The 7,219-nt window shown below is 42.8% G+C and overlaps 1 protein-coding gene across 3 annotated transcripts in view; it reads left to right on the top strand.

Moving 5' to 3' along the window:
• Nucleotides 1-1,794: 1,794 nt before the first annotated feature.
• The window catches only part of rhobtb4 (Rho related BTB domain containing 4), a 40,826-nt gene continuing 35,401 nt past the window's right edge, over nucleotides 1,795-7,219 (top strand). For 2 of the 3 annotated variants that reach the window (XM_035658350.1, XM_035658348.1), the window contains exons 1-2: nucleotides 1,795-1,954; nucleotides 2,693-2,832. The gene's annotated coding sequence lies outside the window, so the exon portion shown is untranslated. The other variant, XM_035658349.1, reaches the window with a different exon arrangement.

Raw genomic sequence — 7,219 nt, 5'->3', positions numbered from 1 at the left:
GAGATGTTGTGGTTTTACTGGGCATCTCTTGGGTATTAGCGTCAGCTGAGTTTGGCCAATTAAAATCTGTTCAAAACAATAAATCTGCCTTGAGTTAATTAAATAGCTATATATTAACATTGATCAGACTGAGCACAAGCTGGGCAAATAAACCCAGTCTGAATGACACGGACAGGACACATGTGGCAGATGATTGGCCGGTGATTAATAGTTTCTGCTACCGTTCACTACTGAACAATAGCTAAAGTCAGCATCCTCCCTGAGGGTGGGGACCTACTGTACTACACAATAGTGTTATTAGACTTGAACATTGACCCAGCCATCCACATAGTTTCATAATGAATTGGGTGGGTATTTGTAAGGATAACACCTAGGTGTAAAAACATGTGCACACTGTGAATTGTGTATTGTTATGCAACCTTGCACAAACAGGCAGGTTCAGCAGGTGGACATGATGAAGTCAGCAGTTTGATTGACTGAGCAAGGAGGACCTGCTTTTAAGCTATAGAGGCAGTAAGCAACAGCCCAAGACTGAACATTCTCCTGTGAATTTTCACAGTATATTAGCTAAGTTTATTGTTATTACAGTAGCTTATATGAAGTGTTAATTGTATTGTGGATAAGGCAGCAAATGACAATTATTTTATTTATATTGATTATTATTTCCAAATTTAAATGATTGCTGTTTCCCAAAGCCTAAGGGGACGTCTTCACATTTCTGGTTTTGTGCAACCAACAATCCAAAACCCAAAGTTGTTTCATTTGCCAAGAAGACTAAAAAAACAAACATATAGTAATAGTTAAGAGTGGAAGCAGTGAATTTTGGCAAATTGTTGCTTTAAAAAAACTAGTAAAACAATGAATTGATTATCAACATTTGCCATTGCCTTATCTATAAAAGGGACCAGTGTGTAGTATTTAGTGGCATCTAGTGGTGAAGTTGCAAATTAAAACTAATTGAACACCACTCACAGCCATATTTGACAACCTGGGAATGAGAATGGTGTAGCAAGATGTAGGATGTGTGCATGAGAAAAACACATTGTCCCTTCTGGGCTACTGTAGGAAAATGGCGGTTTAACATGGCTGCTTTATGGAAGGGGACCCGTGGCATCTGTATATAAAAACGGCTCATTCTAAGGTAACAAAAACACAAGGACTCTTTTATTCAGGTTATTACACACACACCTGTTACAATACATACCTGTGAATATTATATGCTAATTCTGCAAATGGAGCCTCCCAAATGTTACACACTGGACTTTTGTTTCAGCTCTAATTGTTGCATATGTTAAACATACACAGGTTGCCCAATACCATGCCATTTACAAGTTATGTTGACTGCATATAGCCTAAGCTATAGGCCAGGCTGTAGCTCTATGGCCTATAATGTGGGTGACAGCTGCCACTTCCTCACCACCAGTACCCTATTTAAAAAAAAAAAAAAAACATTTTTATGGTTTTAATGTCATTCTTGTGAAAAACGACTACAGAATTGGAGGTGATATGACAATTCAAACATTACAGTGAACACGTCATAAATAGCTATGATTCCCTATTGAGAAAGTGAGAAGCTATGAGAACTATGAGACACACGAGTCCCTGGAAGAATATCTTATTTTATCACCGGTCCCTAACGGAGTATGATGCATAATGTTCTACCTCCTCGCCGTGCGCACTGTCCGACCTGGAGGCTGGCACTCTCTCTACTTTATGAATGGATGGGTGTGGCACTGGGGAGGCTGTCGTCACTGCGCTCGCTGATAGACGCCGGCGCGCTGTGGGGTGAAGGCTGGTCTAGAGTGAAACATAACTGGGCTCTGCCACCGCTTGGGAGAGACAACGAGAGAAGGAAAGGGGAGGAGAGGAGAGAGAGAGAGAGACAGAGACAGAGACAGAGACAGCAGCGTCAGCCCACTCCCCAGCGAGGACTAAACTTCAGGCGAGAAATTTGGTGAGGACTTGGATAAAAACAAGGGTGCGGTAGAACAAAATATTTTTATTATAGGAGATGTCTTTTAAAAAAAAAACAAAAAAAACATGGGGAGTAAACAAATAATAAATGCCAATAATTAGAGATGAGATTAGATGAGATCAGACAGATGTGATGAAATGCATGCGAGCTGATATAAATTCGTGGAAAAATCCCTCATGCATCTGTGATCCTAAAGTCAGTGTCGAATCAGTATTTTTTTTTTAAAAAACAAGAAAAAAAAAGACTCATACAGCCATGACGAGGAGCACTGCTGTGTAAAAAACAAACAGACAAAAGAAAGTCGAGGCAAGGGTCCCCTCTTCCATGTGCTCCCTCCTTGTAGGTGTGACAGAAACAACAAAGGGACGTGGAAAAAACTCGCATCAGGACCACAGGCGGACAACAGCCCAGACAGATCGCAGACCACAATAGCGGGGGGGAGCTTGCAAACAAGAGCATGTCTGCAGGTTTTGCAATATGCAGCAGTCTTCATGTAATTACATTCCTCCTGGCGTCTCTCGGCTGCAACAGTCGGGAGTGTTTTTCTTCTGTCAGTTCTGGCAGATCCTCACCAAAAACACGCATTTAAAAACCGATCGTTTGAGGACGTCCGAGTCCTGGCTGACACGGAGCAAGTGTTAGAACATGTGAGTTATGATTAGATGTTGTCATCTAGGGGAATGCTCTGAAGTGATCGCATGTGTTTGTGCCTTGCAGTTTAATGGGGAGAAGCTGGAGACGAGCGCTGCCCAGAATAAACTGAAGGGGGAAAAGAGCAGCGGAGGGGTGTGAACTGAAAAGTGGACGTCGAGGCGAAAGAGACCTGAGCTGATTCCAGAGGTGAATGTCTTTCAAAGGTAAGAACCACGGGAATTAGTGCGCATACTCGCATAGCCTGACTCTGTTATGAATTTGGGATTGTATAGCCTATTGTATGTGCCCGCAACAAAGAGGTCTACAATGCAGACCACACGGGCTAGGGTTGCATGACGGTTCACTGGAGTTTGGGTTGTTCACAGTTTTGCACTTATCGACAAACTTCAGGTTGAACTTGAACAACAACATCTGCTCCGGACAGTAGTTGTTAAGCATTGTGGGAGATATCAGCTGACACGTTTTAAGGCATCTTAGATGTAATTTTGTCTGACAACTGTATTTGCAAAACCCTAAAAAAAAAAAAAAAAAAACCGCAACTTATCATTTTATGTATGTGGGTGTGTCACTTTAAGTAAACCCCAAACAAAATGTGCACATTGATAAAGGCCATGTAGCTTCTGCCCTATTTTTTGTCAATCAACTTTTACTGGCTTTTTTTAAAATATAGAGACATGCAGTTATACATGGCATACTTACAAAAGAATAATCAAGACATATCACACAATGTTACAATGAGAAATGATTGTAAATACATTTTAGACAAAGCAATACAAATTACTTTTTATAAAAAAAAGAATAATTTTCTCTGTTGCAATATTAAAAATAACACTGCATTAGATAACCGTCTTTGGCTCTGCCCACGTCTGCTTTATGCTACTTTAATCAGGCTCTCTTTAGTGATACAGTAATCAATCAGCGAGTCCGTCTGTGTGTTGCAAAAGTTTAGTATCCTTGGCTTGATTAAATACAGAATTAGATATCTCCACCACCTGCAGCCTGGATGAGAGAGTCCAGCTTGAAGGCATAGCCGAGGAGTGGAGTCACTCAGAGTCTACAGAGCCAAACAGTGGCTGCTGTGGTTACTGTATGAGCTAAAGCACACAAAGGCCAAAGTATGGAAGGAAACTTGGTATCTCTGACAACAGCCAAACCACCAGCCAGCTATCAGCTCCATGCCCACAAGAGTCAAATATTTCCCTTTTTTTTTGGGTTCCTTTCTCTTTCTTTCCTACACTGCGAGCAGAGAACAGATGGTGGGTGTGGGGGGATGAGAGTTGACATCAGTTCCTCCGCTCTGTCCCACTCCTCTGTGTTTTTCTATCAGCTGTGGAATTTGAACCATTCTTCCTTTGGGGTGAGGCCCGTCCCTCCGTCTGCCCCTGCTTAGAGGAGTAGGTTGAATCCAGAGTAGGCTGTGAGTGTGTGTGTGTGTGTGTGTGTGTGGGTAACTGGGGCTTTCCAGTAGGGTTACACACCAAACATTCCTGGCTGCTGGATGGCCGACGAGTGGGCCAAGTCCACACAGCTGGGAGTCATATAAGAAGCTGTGTCTTTGTGTGAGTTGAGCAATATCACACACACATTGGGTCACATGCACACACATGCTGATGCACAGAAACACACACATAACAGAGTCTGCCTTGAGTCCACACCTCCCGTCAACTGCGCTCAGAATGACTTAAGGTTGTGAGATGTGTGCACGGGTGGGATAGTTTGCATGTGCTTGCGTGCATGTATGTAGGAATGTTGTAATTTTTAAAGAGCTAAAGTGATCATCATAGAGAGACTCTCAAATGCATGCACACACATCCTTGGACGCCAACACAGGCATTCACACATAGAAAAAGAAAAAATAACAAAAATAACAGAGACTCACAGTCACCGTACAACAGTGTCTTCTTCTCTTACCAGCACCACATGATGTTTGTCCTCTTCAGTAAGTTTGGAGAGAGAGAAAACATGGTGGGGGGGGCAAAAAGAGAGAAAGAGAGAGAGAAACAAGTGATTGTGCTGGTGATGGCAACTGTACAGTTTGTTTCTCTCTTACTGGCTGCCTCTTTGGTTGTTTTTTAAACAGCGTGTCAGTGAGCAAAGAATGTGTATGCAAGAGCGGAAAGCAGAATAAGACGCGACAAAGACGAAGTTAAGGAACATAGGCCTTATGTGCTGGGAAGAGAATAGAGGAGAGAAGAAGGAAAGAGAAGATGAGGAAACACTGAAAATGAGTAAGAGAGAAACTGAGCTGTGGAGAGTAGTAAGAATCAAAGAAAAAGGAGTGCAGATCCTGAGGAAGAGGGACACGAAGGGGTTTTGGCTAAAGGGAAAAATAGAGCTGAGCAGGCTGAGGAAGAGAGATAGAGAAAGGGATCAAGTGAGAGAGACTATTTCAGACACTGGATTGCATTTGACTGTCAACATGATAAATCAGAGGGCAAAACATGGTGCTTTAACCCTGTCACCTCAGTTCTCTCTCAGATACTTTCTCTAAGGTTGAGACAAAAAAAATTAAAATAGGAACCCTCCACCCAGACAATCGGTTCAGGGGTGTAGAAAAAAGCTTTCTTAGCTTCTCAGTGCCAAAAAAAACCCCTCAACTCTTTCAGAACCGATTCCACATGTAAAACTCCCCCGGACATCTGTCTTAACTTCCTCTAATGCGGTAATCCGCTGCACAGTGTCACTAGCACTCCGGCTCTCTCTGTTTTTACTGTGTGAGTGAGTGTGATTAGCTTTATAGACCTCTGCAGCTGCTCTGAGTTATGGTAAGCAAACAAATGTCGTTATTGGTCTTGTCCACTAAACAATAAAAATGTTATTGATATAAAATTAAACATTTTACACTTGCAATAGTTTTTGGTACACACAGTTCCCTTAATACACTGCATGCCTATGTTACATGATTTCATGCATGCAGGAGGTAAAACACGCAAGGCCCGACAGCTCATGTGTGAGGGAATGAGCTGTTTGTGTGTGAATAGGTGTGTGTGTGTGTGTGTGTGTGTGTGCGTGCGTGTGTGTGTGTGTGTGGTGACAGACTTGGATAAGAAGGTGTTGCACCCCAACCGAGGACAGGACAGATCAGGGCTGGACCAAGAGGGCGAGAGGAGATAAGAGAACCAGCTCAGGGTGTCATCATCCGGTCGCGGCTGCTCAGATTGCTCCGGGCTGGTCTGAGACCAGGGTCCGACAGGAGAGATACAGGATGGCTGCATTGATAGGGATGAGGCATATTACCCAATATCACTGGGGACAGAAAATGGGTTCAATATAGTCTATCTTATCTTCTAAGTTAATTAATGAACAAAATTACACAATTTTGCTTCTGTATGTCGAAATAGGTTTGTAAATCCACCTCAGACACTCAACTTTAGGGTTTTTTTTCTTGCCTTTAGGGAAACTCTTTCTGGTCACATTTTCTATGCTGTGTGGCTTTAGAATGATAGATTCCTACAAGCCTGAGATAGGACAGGGTCAGGGTCAGCTAGCATTCCAGCCAAAGAGTAACAAGGCTGAAAAATCACCAGTGGTTTGATATTTAAAAAAAAGGACTGACAGGGGCTCTTAGGTAGTAGACACACTCTTAATCATTAATAGTGTATAAAGATCACTGCTGCTTTTTTTACTCGGTTAACCCACACATACAGTATAAGAAACATGCACAGTAAATTTACGTTATTGCTGAGTTCATGAATGTGTGTGCGTCTGCATGTGTGTTCAAAAAGAGACAGCATGTTATGCCACAGACACCAAGAGGCACAGCTTGGTTGCTTGGCTGTAGCTCATCTCTATTTATGTTCTTGTTTGTGTTTGTGTGCTTTTGTGTATCACGGTGGCGTTGATGTATCACTGCACAAAATATATCTTCCTGTGTATCTGCGTGTGATTATGCATGCATATTTTTGTATGTGTGCAACTCTGTATGCAATTTGATCCCGGTTGTCTCTTTCTTTAGCATCTGCTCCTCTCGTTTGTGGCGGAAAGCCGATCCCCTTGGGTGAATTGGCTCCAAAGTCATATGACTGAGGATATGCCAACTAGGTATTCGAGCGCGTGTGTGCTGCAATCACAGATTGCATTTCATACCATAGGAGGTCATCTGAGGGTTTTATATAGAAAGTATAGTGTATGCATTTGTGGTATGAGCGTGGTTGGATGGGCGTGGTTGTCCTACACGTCCCCTACACGACTTAGGAGGCTGACCCACACACGACTACTTCCCATGTCTGTATGGGACCAAACAGCCCCATATGTCTGGCTTCTGTGTTGTTCACACGCAGTGGTAATCTCTAGCGTCTCTCATTTTCAACGCCTGCAAGCCTTGGCTGTCTCTTCATCTTCCTGTTTGTGTTCATGTTTCTTGTCTGCCTGTCTATCCACCTGCCTATTCCTGTAATAACAGCTACTCACATCCCGTCACACACACTATTCAGTGGCTGTGGCTCTCATTAATTAGAATTAAGAAACCCCAATTAGCACCTCCAGCAAGAACAGTGATTGGCTGTGCTTGGGTGAGAGAGAGTGAGACACATCAGAGAGGGAGAGTTTGTTCACAGTTCCATTTTCTTGATGGTCTGTGAGAAAGAGAGA

The sequence above is a fragment of the Morone saxatilis genome, unplaced genomic scaffold, assembly GCF_004916995.1.
Source record: "Morone saxatilis isolate NCDOM2014 unplaced genomic scaffold, NCSU_SB_2.0 Contig16, whole genome shotgun sequence".
Lineage (NCBI taxonomy): Eukaryota > Metazoa > Chordata > Actinopteri > Moronidae > Morone > Morone saxatilis.
This window is presented reverse-complemented; position numbering and strand designations above follow the sequence as displayed.